The sequence below is a fragment of the Hippopotamus amphibius genome, chromosome 1 (assembly GCF_030028045.1).
Source record: "Hippopotamus amphibius kiboko isolate mHipAmp2 chromosome 1, mHipAmp2.hap2, whole genome shotgun sequence".
Taxonomy (NCBI): Eukaryota; Metazoa; Chordata; class Mammalia; order Artiodactyla; family Hippopotamidae; genus Hippopotamus; species Hippopotamus amphibius.
In genome coordinates this window covers 17,274,353-17,292,482 of record NC_080186.1, presented here as the reverse complement: position 1 = coordinate 17,292,482, position 18,130 = coordinate 17,274,353, and the positions used below count along the sequence as shown (strand labels likewise).

The following is an 18,130-nucleotide window of genomic DNA, read 5'->3' as shown; positions in this document are numbered from 1 at the left end:
GATGCAGATGCTGTTATTATTCCCTTTTACTGATGGGGAGACTAAGGCCCAGAGAGGTTAAGTTACTTCTCTAAAGTCTTAGGGTAACAGGTGGTAAAACATAAATTTGAATCTGGGGTAAAATTGGTGATATATAAATTGATACAGCTATTCTGGAAAAACATTCTGGTAATATTTAGTGAAATTTTCTGTACATATATGCCTTATGGCCCAAGAATCATATTCCTGGGTACATTTCCTAGAAAAGTTCTCACACAGGTTCATAAGGACACATGGCCAGAAAGATCACTGGGCCATTGTTTTTGGTAGCAGGGAAATGAGAGGTAATTTAGATGTCTATCATTAAAAGAATTTAAGTAAATTGGCAGAATGTATATTATGGAATATAGTGCATTAGAAAGAAGCAACAACTAGCTATTCAGACAGAAACACGGACAGATCTTAAATACCCAGTTGAGTGAAAAAATAACACAGAATGAGATCTAGAGCATAACATCATTTATGTAAGTTAAAAAACACATAATCAAAACAATAAATAAGATAAAGCTACACTGTAGCCAAAGATGTTTATCAAATACATTAGAGTAGGTGCTATAACGGGGAGGGAAATGGGAGCAGGGGTTGGAGGTGAGGGAGAAAAAAAAATCAAACAAGAAGGGCCTTGCCAAGATAGATAGATGCTAGAGTGTCTCAGATGAGGAAGATTCCTGTGCCACCCCTAAAAGGCAAATAATAAACACAAAAAGTCACATGAGGAAATGAATCACCACAATGAAAAGACATTAGATGCAGGAAAGAGTACAAATAGCATCCGCAAGAACTGAAAACCCTAAAAATTAAAGAATACTATGAAAAATGCTACAAATTAATCATTTCATTTTAATAAACAGCCAAGATGAAGGGAAACCATAATGAAAGAAAAAGATAATATGCAAAAAGAATAGGCAGATGTGAAAAAAACCAGAAGAATTTCTAGGAATAAAAGTTAAGTCACCAAAATGCATCTATTGATGAATTAAACAGATTAGATACAGCTAAAGAGAAAATTAGTGATTAGGAAAAGAAGTGTGAGAAAATTACCCAGAAGGTAGCAGAGAGTTAAAAAAAAAAACAAAACAGAAATATGAGAAAGAGGTTAAAGGACATGGAAAACAGAACATGAAGGTTTCACATGCATCTAAATAGGTGTTCCAGGTAGAGATAATGAAGAACATGTGGTAGAAGCAATTTGAAGATATAATTTCTGAGAATGTTCTAGAATTAAAGTCAGACATAAGTCTTCAGAATAAAAACTTCAAAATATCAACAACACTGAGAAAAAGAAATTTTAAGCAACCAAAAGGAAAGATTATTACTTAACAGAGAAGGACAACTTGATGGATACATACTTCTCATTAATCACAATAGCTATCAGAAGAAAATGGAGTAACAGTTTTCAAATATTAAGAAAAATAACAATCAGCCATATATCTATATATAGGTTAAAATAAAATCACCTTCAAACAAAGATAAGAAGCTGAGACTGTCAAAGATAAGAAGCTGAGACTGTCACTGAAAGAATTACTATAAAAAGGAAATTGAACCAGAAAGAAGGGATAGAATGTAAGAAAAAACAGCAAGTAGCAAGCAAAGAAATTGCTAAATATATCCACTAGAAAAGTTAAAACCAGAAAGACTGATATCACCAAACATTGGTGAGGATGTGGAATGACTAGAACTTGAATACATTACTGGTAAAAGTGCAAAATGGTACAACTACTTTGAAGACCTGTGTGGAGGTTTCTTATAATAAAGGATTAACCACTGATACAAGCAACAACATGGATAAACCCTAAAAATAGTATGTTAAGTCAAAGAAGCCAGGCACCAAAGGGTACATATATATGACTCAATCTTTAGGGAACAGACATACAAGCAAAACTAATAGATTGTGATAGAAACCAGATACTGCACTGGTTGTGGAGGTTATAGTGGTTGTGTGGGAGAAGGGAATTAAATAGAAAGAGACACAAGGAAACTTTCTTGGGGGAATGGAAATGTTCTACATCTTATTTTGGATGGTGGTTAAAGAGTAGATATTTGTCAAAACTCTTCAAATCAAACTCATTGAACATTATATCTCAGTAAAAAAGAAATTAAGAAATGTATTTTTAAATGCACTGGCTAGGGGACTTCCCTATTGGTTCAGTGGCTAAGACTCCACACTCCTAATGCAGGGGGCCCAGGTTCAATCCCTGATCAGGGAACTAGGCCCCACATGCTGCAAATAAGAGTTCACATGCCGCAAATAAAAGATCCTGCATGCTGCAACAAAGATCCTATGTGCCACAACTAAGACCTGGCACAGTCAAAAAACAATTTTTTTTAAATAAAAAAAAAATGCACTGGCTATTTTTAAATGGATATGGGAAGGGGATGTTAAAAACAAAGTATCAACAGAATAATGACAACCATAGTAGCTACCACTTATTGAATGATTGCTATGTGCCAGGCACTATTCTCAACACTGCAAATATTAACTCATTTAATCTTTTCAACAACCCTGTGAAGTAGGTACTCTTATCATCCCCACTTTACATATAAGAAGACTGTGGCACAGAGAGGTTATATAACTTACCTAAGGTCACACAACTAGTGTGTGGCAGACGGCTCCAAACTCAGGTAGTCCGACTCTGCGCAGGGACTATATTCTCAAAAATCCACTGCTTCTCTGAAATTAAAAATCAACGAGAATATGGAAGATGAGAGAAGGGGAACTAGAGTTAGGGTGTTCTAAGAGTCAGAGGGATGACAAAAGTAATGATTAACTTTGGCCTTTAGTCTAAGCGAAGTATGTATGCTAACAGGTGAGGCATAAGGGAATAGAAGCTGAACAAATATCAGCAAACAAGAGGTATAAAAGGGAATAAAGAAAATGTGATTAACGCAATAGCAAATGGAAAAAAGGGAAAAGAAAGGCAAGGAAAGTGTGTAAAATAGGAAACAACTTAAGGTGGCAGAAATAAGTCCAAATGTATTAGTAATTACAAAAAAGAAGCAGATTAAACCTTCTTGTTAAATGGCAGAGATTCTCTGATTGGATTCTTAAAAAACCAGCCATATGTTGCTTATAAGAAAATTAATGTGTAGGTGTGTTTACACTTAAAACAGTGCCTAGCACATAGTAAATACTAAATGTGTTAGCTGTATTATTATTACCAAGAAAGACTGAATTTTCCTCATTAAATAGTTTTGAAACTAGCCATCTGACATAACAGCTTAAGTACCTATCTGTAAATAAATAATTAAACTATATAATCTTTGTAGACCACTTTCAGGTACAGAATACTGTTATTAAATAAATCTAATATATAATCATGAGGGATACACTAGTGATTTGGGGGCTACTGAAATGTACTATAGAGAGAGGCTAAACTATACTTTGTTGATCTCACAGCTAAAATGTAAACGCCTCTAATATATATTTTACTGTTTCCCCCAGCTCGCTTTACAAGGAAGTTAAAAGGAGGGGAGAGAATTAGCACTAAGTATAATGTCACGAAAATGTGCTTTTCAGATTTAAGAAACTATAGTGGAACACGGCATGTTGGAATCTTTAAGTGAAGTTCTACAGATTCCTTTATAGAGGCAACCTAAATTATGTTATTAAGCACTCATGGAAATCGCTAAGCTTGGGAAAATTGTCAAAGGCCCCAAGAAAAGAACATTTAAGCAACAAAAGAGAACCAGAAAGATGGATGTTCCTCAAAGGTACAATATTAAAGCCTCAAGAAAAGACTATACTGATATAGAATAAAGATACTTAGAAAGAATAAACTTAATTGGCTGAACCAAGTGCTGCATAATGACCCAAAACACAAATGGGAATTCAACACAAAGTGGAAACTAGGCCAGCTTTCTAAAAGAAGCACAAAGAATATTTATTTAAATTTTTATTTTGTCTACTTCCAAAAAGGAATTGAAAGTTTGAGGATTCTTTAAGTTACAAAAAAACAACCATCACACAGAGGGAAAAAACAAAAACCAAAACCAAAACCAAAAAAACAAGAAACAAAACAGAAAAAGCACAAGTAAGAACCAAGTCAGAGTTAGTAAGAAACATGGAATCCCTTCAGTGAACAGAAAGGAATATAACAGTGAAGACTTACAGTCTCTATACACATCATTTAATTAAATAAAGTAGATGTTCTGAAATCCACAACAGCTGGCAATGTCCTCAGCAAAACACTCAAAGGCTTTTGCTGCCCCTGCTGGAGGGTAAGAGACTCTTTTCTGGGCCTCAGGAACTGGACCTGCCATTCTCCAATTTGCTGTACTTATTTCTCTGTAAGTCTTCAGCCAGCAATACACACATGTCAACCAACAACTATGCATGGGTCAACTGCCTACCATTTACTCAGCCCACTGTTATGTGCTGTGTGGGAGCCAAGTGAAACAGAAAACAAGGTCCCTGTCCACAGGGATTTTGTAATAAAGTCGACTCAACTTATTTCGACTGGAATGACTCAAAACAGAAGTCTTAAAAGGACTCAATCCACAAGAGACAAGAAGAGGGAAAGGAAGAAGAGAGAAGGGAAAAAAACAGATTGATCTTAGTGAGGGGAAAGGGAAAGGGAAGGGCTGCAGTTGGTAAATGCAAGTTAGGCACAATTTCAACAGGCAAAGGTGAAGAGGGAGGGAGAGTACCCTGGAATCATGTATGTGCACAGGCAACTAGCACTGGACCCACTGGAAAGGCACTGGAAAGGCCTCTAGTAAGTTATTGCCATCATTATCATGGACACTGGGCTGGCTAGGGTGGGTGTCCAAAAACACCCATGTAAGAGGAAACGTGGAGCAGTAGGCTGCCTAGGTTAGGGAGGCCAGAAAATGAGCAGAGGAGCTTAACCTGCTTTGAGGGAGGAGCTTCTGAAATAGAAACAGCACAATCAAAGCAGAGCTATTCCAGTGACAGATGGCATGGTCTAACAGGGAAAAGTGACTAGCAATGGGAAGGAAGAACAAACATCCTACATATACTGCCTAATAGTGAATAATGAAAGTTCCATGGAGCAGAAGTTGGACCCACTTCTGCCTAGATTTCTGTATTCCAATACCCAAGAGAGAAAAGCCATTCTAATATTTGATCAAGGGTCCTCCATTCTGCTTCTCTAACAATTCTGCACTCTCCTTTCGGCACATCTATCTCACAGTCTGAGACATCTCTCTTACTGTCTGGCTCAATGCAACCTTATCTGCTTAAAGTTTTTCTTCTCTTGCTTTGTTTTTACTGTTGCTATTGATAATCCCTATCTCCAGAATATACTCTTTACTTCTGTCTTGACTTCTGGGCTCTGCTGGAACCAGAGAGCTGGAAGGGACCTTGGAGAGCCCTATTCATTGCTTTCAGCAAACAGAAGTTCATTACTTTATCTATCACGTACTCTTGTCGCATGACCAAATGACCTTCGTCCAATCCCGCCCCTTTTCAACGGAGGAAACTGAGGTCCTGAGAGGCTGAGCTGCTCTTTGATCCGAGTCAGCTTTAACCCCATGGCTATTTAGTATCTCACAAACAACCAGAGTCAGGTGAAATAACAGGCACTCTCAACATAATTAGAGCAAAGATCACACATTCAGAGACAAGAAATGGGGCATTTGCTACACACAAAAAGATGATTTAAAATGTAAGGTATCTAAGGAATCAGCTAAGTTAAAAGAGAACCAGTAGCAATTATTTCTGAGAATGCAAGGAAGACTGGTGAGGTTAGAAAAGGGTGACCGTAGCTTTTAGCGCGCCCACATTTCTCAAGTTCAAAAGCAGCTGTCATTTGGTCTCTTCTACACTGAGGGCCTGAAAGGCAGCAATATATAGCGTAAGGGACGGAGATTTTGCATTTGATACCCTGGGGTTCATGGCAGTACCTTTTTACATGTACTGCCATTGTTTCTAATATTATCATCACCATCACCATCATTCCATCCCAAATGCTAGTCTACCTCTTGTTCCAATCTTTCAGATTTGTAGCAATACCTGAATGGCCCGTGTGCTTTCCTAAGGTACATTCTCATCATTGGGAACAGCTGTGAAGAATTTCAGTACTGAAGATTCTAAAGCAGCTGAATCAGGCCTAAGATTTACCTTTGAGGATTTGGGAGGCTGTCTAGTGAGCTCTATGGTACATATCAAGTAGGGATGATAATACCTTGCTACGTACTGGGATTTACACCTCATCATTCCATTTATCTTTGTTTTACAGATGAAGACTAAGGCTCAGAGATGTTAAATGGCTTGTTAAGGGCCACAGAGTTAACAAGGGGCATAACTGAGCCCAGGTCTCAATTCTCAAGCCACAGTTCTTTTCCTATAATGTGAAGGCCTCACTGGAGCCCAAGACTTACCTACCACTTCTGCAGATTATTCTCCCTTCCAAGAGCTCAGCAGCCATTAAGAAGCACAGCTGTCAACTCTTGGTTACTTAACAAGTACACTTATAATTTCACCCTGAGGGGACTGGTTAGTGAGACAACCACATCCACTGGCCCATCAGCTCAGGAGACCATATTTTTCTCAACTACCAACTCATGTCTCATGAACAGAGTAAGCCCTAATGGTATCCTGCTCTCTCTTTTCATATTCTATCAAATCTTACAAGGATATTATTTATCAAATAATCATAAATAAGAGCTACTAATAAAGTACCTTACTATGTTTCTAAGCACGTTTTACATGTTAACCCCTACTAATCACCCAGCAAGATAGTTAAACCTAATTTATAATTAAGTCCCAATAGTGGAGAGGTTAAGGAACAGGCCCAAGATCACATACGAAATCAGTAGAGGAACTGAGATTTTAATCCAGTCTGCTGGAGCCTTTTAAAGCTTATGCTCTGCTACCCACTAGAACAGTTTCTCATACTTTAATGTGCATAAGAATAACCTGGGGATCTTGTCAAAGAAAAGATTCTGACCCAGAAGGCCTGAGGTGGGATCTGAATTCTGCATTTCTAATAAACTCTAGGTTGATGCAGACATTGTTGGTCCAAGGAACCCTGTCTGAATAGCAAAGCACTATACAATATTGCCTGTTCTCAAATCACATTTTTTCACACCTACTTATTATCAAATATATTTTAAGCAACTCTTCACCTCTAAAAAGTTCCAAGTCATCCTCAAACCATTTCCTACTGCACCTGCCCTTGCTCCAGTCAGAACAGCTCTAAGAATAAAATCTACAAAATATGGAGGATTCTAATAACCAGGCCTTAGGTGGATAGCTCTGTGGCCTGGCACCAACCCAAACTCCTTCAGAATGCATTCCAGCCACCTGGTCTTCCAGAGCTAGACAAGCTTCCCTGGCTGCTGCCAAAGTAAGTGAAGGTCAAACTGCTCCTGATCTACAGTAAAGTGGTCAACTGAACCTGGCTAAGCCTTGGCAGGTCCTAGGATGGTACAGCCAATCAATAAATGTATGCTGAACTGGACACAGGGAAGAGATCTGGGCTCATGACACATATATGACCTACTGTGACATTTCCATTCTAACTATTATGCCCATCTGTCTTCCCCCACAGAACAGGACAACCCTGCTTGTCTTCTACAGCCTTCTACCCAGATCCCCTGAAAGCTGTATCAAACAGCATTTCAAGGCCTATATTCTCTTTTGTGGTATAAAGTCTAAAGATTAAGGCTTGAGCTTCCTAGGTGGCGCAGTGGTTAAGAATCTGCCTGCCAATGCAGGGGACACAGGTTTGATCCCTGCTCTAGGAAGATCCCACATGCTGCGGAGCAACTAAGCCCATGTGTCACAACTATTGAGCCTGCACTTTAGCGCCTGCGAGCCACAACTACTGAGCCCATGTGCTGCAACCACTGAAGCCCACGCACCTAGAGACCGTGCTCTGCAACAAGAGAAGCCACGGCAATGAGGAGCCCGCGCATCACAACAAAGAGTAGCCCCTGCTCGCCACAACTAGAGAAAGCCCGCGTGCAGCAACGAAGACCCAACACAACCAATAAATAAATAATAAATAAATTTATAAAAAATAAAATAAAATAAAGATTAAGGCTTAATATTATGTGCTGCCTTGACACCTGGTAAAATCAGGAGGGCCTCAAATGTCCTAACCACAAATTCCACTATCCATTCTGCTCCCATGGACAAGGTCCCCTAGGACAAGGTCCCAAGGACAAACAACCCTCCTTATCAGAGGGGCCAGGTACTGTTCCTGTTTATTCCTGGGTAGTGGGTTCCAGTTCCCTGCCAGCCCTCAAAATTATTCAAACAAGCCAATCACATCCTCTGGCATAAACCAGAAGGTACCCACCTTCTAGATTCTACAAGCCTGCCTCCCACAGCCCCTGGTTGTTCGCTCTGCTCCTGAGTACACCCTCTGTGTCCTCCTCTGGGGCTGTGAGTATATGTGACTTATAAAATGCTATCAGTCTCACCTGCCAGTGTTCAGTGTTGTATGCTCAGCCATCCCCACAACTCCAGGGTAGGAATCCCTCCCTCATCAACAGAGTGAAGAGGTGATTAAAACATCTTTTTTTTTTTTGCCCAATCCACTGGTCTCTGCTCTTTTGCCTGTCCTTGGATCTCTTGAATGCCTTTGGCAAGGTCATCAACTGCTGTATGATGGTAATGATGTCCAGCATTTGTTCTACACTCTGTCCATACACTTTCCCACTTAAATCCCCTAACATCCCTATGAGGTAGATATCATTATTACCCCTAATACACAGACAAGGAAACAAGTCCAACAAGGTTATGCAACTTGCCCAAGACCACACAGGTATTAAGTCTGAGCAGAGTTCAAATGTAAATCTACCTGGCTCCCTGTTCCTAATTACTACCTTAGTCTTGAGAGGATTTCTGGGCTCAATGCTATCATTCCTCAACCCCTCTCACAGATAGAGATGTGCTGCTAGATGGCCTGACAGGACCACCTGCATTTGAGATGCCATGTCTTTTGCTGGTCTCTGCTAAAAGATGGATGGAAATGCGTATCTGGGAAAAAGTGCTCTCGGAACAGGCCAGCTGGCTTGCCAGGAAGAGACTGGCAAGAGACTTTCCTCAATGGCTTGAACTTAATTTACTGAAGGTATAGTTTGGTTACCAACTTTGCAGATACAAACACTCTATCCTGTAAAAGTCTCGAAGTTAATCAGACTTGGGGAGTTTGTAATAGCACTGTCTAAACTTATCATATAAGAGAAGAAATATACATCAGAAAGCCAATTGATTAGTTCATTTATTAGTGAAATATGCCTACTCTTTGCAGTCATCTGTGAAAAAATTCCAGCAGCAAGGTCAAGTATAATCAAAAAGCCTTTGAGGAATCACAGAAGAGACTGCATCTCTCAACATTCAGTGGTGCATCTGTCTTTGCCTTGGAGGTAAATGCTTGGTCCCCAGACCGGGCAGGTAGAGTTTGAGGGTCAATGTCCACTGCATGAGCACTGCCAACTGACATTCTGTCTTGTCCCTTCCAAATACCAAGTTCCTGGACTCTTCTGTGGCTCCAGCCTCTCTTTTGATACAGTTGAACTCAGCTTTGTCTCTGAAGTGACCTTGAGCAGGTATCTAATAGCACTGACCACGTGCTAATTTTTCAGTCTCTCAGAATGTAAGGAGTGCCCTCTGTTGCTCCCACCCACAGGCTTTTCTTCCGGTGCTCTTAACCTCTATCCATAGCAGATAAGAATCATTCTACCTTCAAAGAGCCTAAGCCCGATGAAGCGCTCAACTCCAAACTCATCCACCTTCTAACTTCCATCTGGGTCATCTGCCTTACACCACTGGACCAGATTCAGTCCTTACTCCCTTCCCCTCGGTCCACTCACCTCCTCCTTTCTCTCATGCACTTCTTTCACCTGTTTGTTACTCTGCATTCCTTCAGGCCACTCTGCTGCAAATCACTAAAACTTAAAAAAAAAAAAAAAGTATCAAACATGAATGATTCTTGATGAGAACGATAATAAAAATCAGAGAATTTTGCAACTAAAATTATCCTTAGAGACTATGTAATTCAGTTCTCTCATTTTCCAGATGAAGAAACTGATAGAAATTCAGTGACCTGCCAAGTCATGTATCTAGGCAATGCTAGGGTCAGATCCAGGATCCAGGTTTCTGGGCTTTCAAGCTAGCATTGGAACCAAAGTACCAAACTCCTGAGTATATACAACAGGCGCTGGGGAAGCTTCCTATATATCTGATAGACTGGCAGCCACTAGCACCTGGTGTGTTATAATGGTTTACTATTTTTTTCTTTGAATGTTGACTAAATATCAATCACTGATAGATCTTTCAATGAGAAAATAATCATCTTCAAGCCATAAAACTGCCCAAAAGTATCTCAGTGAATGTATGATTGCAAATTTCCCGATCCACTGTCATTAGTAGAACTGTAAGGTGGGTTTGTGTGACTTAACAAAAACAAGGGACTTCCCTGGTGGTCCAGTGGTTAAGATTTCGCCTTCCAATGCAGGAGGTGTGGGTTCCATCCCTGGGACCTAAGATCCCACATGCCTCTAGGTCAAAAACCCAAAACATAAAACAGAAGCAATATTGTAACAAATTCAATAAAGACTTTAAAAGTGGTCCACATCAAAAAACATTTTTTAAGTGACTATTTAAGATATTTAAAAGATAATATATTCATGAATAAATTAACGAATGTCAGGATGGAGAAAGCCTTCCTACGCATAAAGAAAACAGAATAAATTTACAAATGATCAACAGATATGACTACATATAAATGAAAACTTCCCCCCAAAAACCACCACTAACAAAATTAAAAGATAAATGATAAACCAGTGAATACTTCATGTCATAAGAAGTGAAAAATAAGCAGTTAATATTAGAATAGAAAGGTGATACAAAAATAAGAAAAACATTAACATTTAAATTTTTTTAATGGACAAAGAGATAATTCACAAAAGAAATAAACAGTCAATAACCCAATAAAAAAGTTCACCCTGATGAATAAAGAATTGCAAATTAAAACATTAATACTATTTAGGGGCAAATTGGAAAAGTTCTACAATGATAATATTTCACTGGGAAGCAGTGATTTTAGACTATGGACTCTGATTTAGCAGACTTTGGTTTGAAGCCTAACTCAGTGACCCTGGGCAAGTCACTTTAATCACTGTGAGCCTTAATGTCTTTACAGTTGTGGTGTGAAGATGAAATGAGATAATGCAATCTTAAATGTTTCTGCAAACTGCCTGTCAACAGTATATGCTCAATAAGTGTTAGCTATCATGATAAAAATAACATTTGCATTAATAACACAGGGAAGGGAGCAATGAGACAGGTACCCACACAGTGCTGATGAAGTATAAATTGGTGCAAATCTTTCAGGGAAGTAATCTAGCAAGTAATCTGCTCATCTAGAGCTATTAAAAATGTCCTTGGAGAGAGACATGAGAATTTGGGGGGATTGGGGAGGATATACTTTGTTTCACCAGGATGTATTTTACAGAATATATCTGTATATCAGTTGTATAACTACAGATTAAAAAAAGAATGAGAATCCTATGACAGTAGAAGAAAAAAAATTTTTTTAATATTTATTCCTTTAGACCCACTTCTAGGAATCTATCTATAAAGAAATAATAATTAGAGATATAATAAAATATTTATGCACACTGTATTCACACAGAGCAATAGATTTAATGGTGAAAAACTGGAAACAGATTATGAGATTTTTAAAGTAAATATGGTATATGACATACTATGGAATATTATGCAGCCATTAAAAATCAGGCTCTCTATATGATACCTATAGCACAAGTAACCAAAGGAAACAAAATCAATTGGACTTCATCAAATTTAGAAACTTCTGTGCATCAAAGGACACTATCATGAAAGTAAAAAGACAACCCACGAAATGGAAACAAACACACACAGATCGTGTATCTGATAAGGGTCTGGCATCCAGAATATATAAACACAGTATATCAGAATAAGCTATTCAGAACTTCTACAACTCAACAATAAAAGGACAAATATGTCAATTTTAAAATGCACAAAGGACCCTGCACAGATCCCTCTCCAAAGAAGATATACAAAATGGCAAATAAGCACATGAAAAGATGTTCAACATCAGTAGTCACTGGGGAACTGCAGATCAAAACCACAATGAGTTATCACTCTACACCTACTGGGATGCTATAATAAAACAAATGAACAAACAGAAAATACAATCATTGCTGAGGATGTGGAGAAACTGGAAATCCTATACATTGTTGGTAGGAATATAAAATGGTACTGCCACTGTGAAAAACAGTTTGTCAGTTCCTCAAAAAGTTAAATACAGAGTTACCATAGGATCCAACAGTTCCACTCCTAGGTATATACCCAAGAGAAATGAAAACATATGGCTACACAAAAACCTGTACACTAATGTTCACTGCAGCATTATACATAACAGCTAAAAAGTGGAAACAACTCAAGCGTCCATCAACTGATAAATGGACAAACAAAACTGTGTATATCCATACAATGGAATATTATTCAGTCATAAAAAGAAAGGGAATACTGATAGTGCTACAAAAATGGGTGAACCTTGAAAACATTATGGTAAGTTAAAGAAGCCAGACACAAAAGGCCACATAGGGTATGATCCCCTTCATATAGAAAGTTTAGAATAGGCAAATCCATAGAGACAGAAAGTAGAATAGTGCTAGAGGCTGGGGGGAGGAGGAGGGATTGGGGAGTGAATGCTAATGGATATGCGGGTGTTTTCTGAAGTGATGAAAATAATCTTGAATTAGAAAGTGGTGATAGTTACACAGACTTTGAATTGTACACTTTAAAATGGTAAATTGCATGGTATGTGAATTATATCTAAATAAAATTAATTAGGCTCTTGAAGATTTTTAATAACGTGGTGAAATGCTCTCAACATACTCAAAGGAAAAAAAACAGCATGCAACTGTATATATAATTCCAAATTGGTTTTAAAATACATGTATATGCATATATACATTTGTATTTAAAAAGACAGAAAATATATTCAAATGCTAACAGTGGTTATCCCTAGGTAGTATCACTATGGGGGACTTATTTTCTTCTTCACATATTTCAATTTCTTCTACAGTAAACATGCATTATTTTTATAACCTGCAAATTAAAAAACCCAGGTAGGTTTGTCTGGCTTCAAAGCTAATATCATTTCCAATATACTACACACTCATTAGACATTTATTAGCTCCTACCATGTACCAAGCAAAGGTAAATAAGAGATAATCTCTGCCCACAAGGAATTTACATAAGTCTAGGGTGGAGTCTGAACCCAATTCCATGGACTGGGAAGGGGAAGAGGCATCTGTATGCTCTTTAAATTACTGGACACACAATGCTGTTCAACTGCACACCTTCTGGGAGACGGGTCAGGAGCAGCAGCGTAGCTCAGTGGTTAAAGGCTGGAGCTAGAGCCAGACGACCTGGGTGTGAAGCTTGAACACCCAATTACAAACTGTGTGATCTTGGGAAAATCACCTAAACTCCATGGGGCATAGTTTCCTCATCTACAAAATAAGGGTAATCACAGTACCTCTCTCACTGGGTTGTTGGCAGATTAAATGAGTTAACACAGCTAAAGCACCAGCATTATATGCTGAGGACATAGCAAGTGCTCAATAAATTAATTAGCTCCAAGTTGCCAGCAGCAGCAGCATCACAACCATCGCTACCACCACCTCACCACCATATTCTCAAGGAGGCAGAGACAGCAGCGTAAGGACCACTATAAAGGTTGTTTTTCACATCTCAAAACTGGCAACTAGCATCTGATTCTTGATAAGCCTATAATAACCATTACATTCAACTAATTTCTTTTTCCAGATTCTCTCAATCTCAAGTGAAACTCCTCTTTTTAAGGCATTCTATAAAATACAATGAGGCAAAACATCAAACTGTTTGGCATAACAGACTCCTTGTGTCCTTTTATCTTCTGTCTAATTCAAAGAAACAAGCGACTTTTCAAGGCTACTATAATGGAAGGAGGCTTTGAGAGACTTATCTGCCTTTCCCCTGCCTTCCTGGGCCATGCTGCTCTGATCCAGTAGTTCATTCAAGATGACCCTTCACAGGCCAAACTGCAAAATCTCCTGAGGAACATATTCATCTAATGAGTGACTGGGGATTGTGACTGCATTACATCTAATGCCAACTCTTCCATCCTGCAGTCAAGAGTCTCAACATGCAATCATCACTGCAGTGCTTTCACATCCAACCTCTTAGGTGTTACAAAAGACCCTTGGCTTCATCACTGATATTTTTGCCCTGACCTGAAAATGTGGATGAGTTCTGAGTTTTCACCAATCTGATTATGACAATACACTTTTCTTCAACAGGGAATAAATCTGGACCACACAGTAGCAAATTCCAAAATCAAAGATACCTATCTAATGTAAAAGTAAAGCACTCAGGCAACTAAAGAATACCAAAACAGGCCTGTGACTCTGGAGGCTGTATGCTCAACAGTAAAGGTTTAGGGCACAGGCTGCGGAGACGGACAGCTTGCCCCGTACGGGGGTGAATCACAGCTCTGCCTCTCTTACCAGCTACACAACTTTAGGCAAGTTGCTGAACTCTCTGGGCCTCAGTTTCCTCATATGTAAAATGGGGATAATATCAGTCTTATCTCATGACCTAACTGTAAGCATTAGTAAACCACTGTTAATAAGTCAGTACACAGGAAGGGCATTTCCTATAATACGTGGTAAACATTCATTAAGTGTTAAAAGGAAGCATAAAAATACACCTGCCAAAATATTTGTTTTTACATTTTTGTCTTGTGTGCTGAGTTCACAGATATACTTGGTTTTGTTTTGTTTTTAATTTATTTCTTTTTTGGCTGCGTCAGGTCTTTGTTGCTGCACACGGGCTTTCTCTAGTTGTGGTGAGCAGGGGCTACTCTTCTTTGTGGTTCTCGGGCTTCTCACTGAGGTGGCTTCTCTTGTTGCAGAGCATGGGCTCTAGGTGTACGGGCTTCAGTAGTTGCAGCACACAGGCTCTGTAGTTGTGGCTCACGGGTTCTAGAGTGCAGGCTCAGTAGTTTTGGCGTATGGGCTTAGCTGCTTCATAGCATGGGGGATCTTCCTGGACCGGGGATTGAACCCATGTCTCTTGCATCGGCAGGCAGATTCTTAACCACTGTATCACCAGGGAAGTCCCAGATATACTTGTTTTTAATCACACTGCCTCATCACTTCTATAAGTTACATATGTATCTTCTATATACTGTATGTCAAATATTACCATAACTGTTAAAAAAGAACTTATAGACAATCATATTGCTAGTTTCACAGCTGAGTCAGCAAAAAAAGAGAGAGGGTTAGGCCTCTCATAACAGTGTGCTGCACTATAATCTGAGAGATTTCACACAAAGCCCTTAACTCACTGAAAATTAATAGGAGAAGGACTTCCCTGGTGGCACAGTGGTTAAGAACTCCCCTGCCAATGCAGGGGACACGGGTTTGAGCCTTACACTGGGAAGATCCCACATGCCTCAGAGCAACTAAGCCCGTGCACCACAACTACTAAGCCCACGTGCCGCAACTACTGAAGCCTGAGTGCCTAGAGCCCATGCTCCGCAACAAGAGAAGCCACTGCAATGAGAAGCCCGTGCACTGCCACCAAGAGTAGCCCCCCTCGCTGCAACTAGAGAAAGCCCGCATGCAGCAACGAAGGCAAACACAGCCAATAAATAAATTTTAAAAAATTAAAAAAAAGAAAGTTAATAGGAGCTACAAAGAACTTCTGAAATCACCTACTCCAATTCCCTCATTTGTAGATGAGGAAACTGAGGCCCCGAGAAGTGTTTGAAAATGTTTCAGTTCACTAACGGCAGAAATCAGACTCTTCTATTACCTATGACTCAGATACATATTTTTTAAGTGGAAAGCAATGAGGAAGACATTACAGAAAGGGAAAGGAAAGACACAGTTTGGAAGGGTTAAGGCAGCAACCTAACAATGGGAGCTAACATTATATGAAGATTTAGTATATCCCAGGCATGGTGACAAGCATTTTGCATGGGTGGCCTTATATAATTTTTTCAAAACCTGTGAGGTAGTTACTATTATTAACTCCACTTTTAACTGAGAAAGTGGAGACCTAGAGAGATTAAATAACTCGCCCCAAATCATAAAGCCAGTGAGCGGCAGAGTCAGTAAATGAACCCACGCTGTTTGACTCGGGAGCAGGAACTTTTACCACTGGATATTGCCCAAGCCTGAGAATTTAAAAAGCAGTGAAGCTCTTGATCCTTGAGTCTTTCTCCTACTTTTTTGGGTAACTTCTCTGTTCAGAGGCAGTACAAAGACACACAGTAAATGAACTGATTTTTAAGGAAGAAGAGATGACCTTGACGTAAAGCCTACTTATTCCCTGCTATGTGAGGCACCATACACACATTACCCTGGCCCCCTGACTTCTCCAAGGCCATACAGCTGGTAATAGTGTCCCTGGGGGATGTGGAGCCCATGCGACCCCAGTGAAGTTCCAAGACCCATTTCCCAGCCTAGTCAGTGGACAGTGTGTGCTTATCTGTCCAGCAGATCTTCACTGAGCTCAGCCAAACGCGCTTAACTACCTTGGAACTACACAGAGAAGAAATCAGCATACTTCCTGCTCTCAAGGAGTTTATGGCACAGCTGGGAAAAAGAGACCACTTTCATCTTAAAATCCTTCTCTTCTCCTACTCTGTAGTTAAGCAGCAGCGGTACTGAAGCAACTATGGAACCCCAACTTCCTGTGAGACCGTCTTACTACACTACTCAGATCACCCGGCCTTCAGGACATCTCTGTGTATATTTCATAGATGAACTCCATTCTCCTCTCCCCTTAGTGCTGTAAGCTTTTTCCCTTGTCTTTGAAGAGGTAGGAATTATTTTCATCTCTACCTTTCCCTCGCCCATCACCAGGGATTATGACAAGAGGGTTAACTTAAGGAGCTAACACAAACACACACACACAAAATGCAAAAGAAGATAACTTCTCTATTGCCTTTAACTTTTGGAAAGAGCCTATGGGATTCCACAGTATTTGTTCAAAAATGTTCAAAGAAATACATGGAAAATTTCATCCTCAACATTTTGCTGCCCAGGGAAAAAAAAATCCAGAACTCTAGGGGCCAATTATTCTGCTGTCTTGAACTCTGACTTGAGAAAGTCTCCCTCTGGTTTAAATCTGACTGGAACCGAGGGCAGTTGACAGCAGAGTACCAGCTATAAGAGCAGCTTGTGTCTAGGTGGTCAAATTTAATGACTGCCAGGGCTTCTGAGCATCATTGGAAAGTTATAGGACCACACCAAACCTATGGGCTAAGTGAGTAAGAGCAGCAAGTTGCACTGTAACTTAAATTTATAACTTCTTACTATGTTCCCGACATCATGCTAGGAGCTAGGTACTCAAAACAGTGACAGGTCTTTAAAAATCTACTAATATCAGACTGTACTAATAAAACTAGATAAAGAGAAGGCACAGCAAAAGCAGAGAACATAAGAGAAGCAGTGAAGAGGGGGAGAGAGGAGGCCTTACTGCTTGCAAACAGTAGAAGTGAGGGAAATATCTGTGATGTGAATTAGAAGTGAAGACTAATAAAATACTACTACCAGTTAAAGTTTAGAAGAGCAGCTCTTGACCATCTCCCTTGCTTCTGCTTTTCCCTGGACAGTTGGGGTTTAAATTTTTAAAAACAATCTCAATAAGGAGCTAAACAGAGTTGAGTTCTAAACTTGACTTTAGCTCTGTAACTTTAAGTTACTAAATCTTTCAAAACCTGTTTTCTCAATTGCAAAATGAGTGAACGTATATATGGGAGCTCATAATGCTATTCTACTTTTATGTTTTTAATTTTCATAATAATTTTTTAAATGGGGATAACAGTATCTATTGCTTAGTTGCTGGGAGGATTACAAGAAATAATTATGTAAAACACCTAGTACAGTGCCTGGCACTTTTTAAGTGTTCAGTAAATGGTAACTATTGTTATCAACATGGTATTTTTTAAGTTCTGGGATGTGGATAAGGAGGAGAGCAAAATGCTATGAACCAGTGAATTAAGGCTACAGACTGCAGACCTAGGCATATCTGACATCTTCACAAGGAAAATCTTCCCACATATAGGTCTTA

At 39.3% G+C, this 18,130-nt stretch overlaps 1 protein-coding gene across 10 annotated transcripts in view; it reads right to left on the bottom strand.

The window, feature by feature from the left end:
- Nucleotides 1-18,130, bottom strand: part of ZBTB40 (zinc finger and BTB domain containing 40) — a 76,170-nt gene that overhangs the window by 50,080 nt on the left and 7,960 nt on the right. For 7 of the 10 annotated variants that reach the window (XM_057699144.1, XM_057699186.1, XM_057699213.1 and 4 more), the window contains exons 2-3: nucleotides 9,826-9,906; nucleotides 2,618-2,710 (exon numbers count right to left, since the gene is read on the bottom strand). The exons of 1 other annotated variant lie outside the window; for it this stretch is intronic. The gene's annotated coding sequence lies outside the window, so the exon portion shown is untranslated. The remainder of the gene's footprint in view (nucleotides 1-2,617; nucleotides 2,711-9,825; nucleotides 9,907-18,130) is intronic. 2 more of the 10 variants (XM_057699163.1, XM_057699152.1) reach the window with 2 other exon arrangements.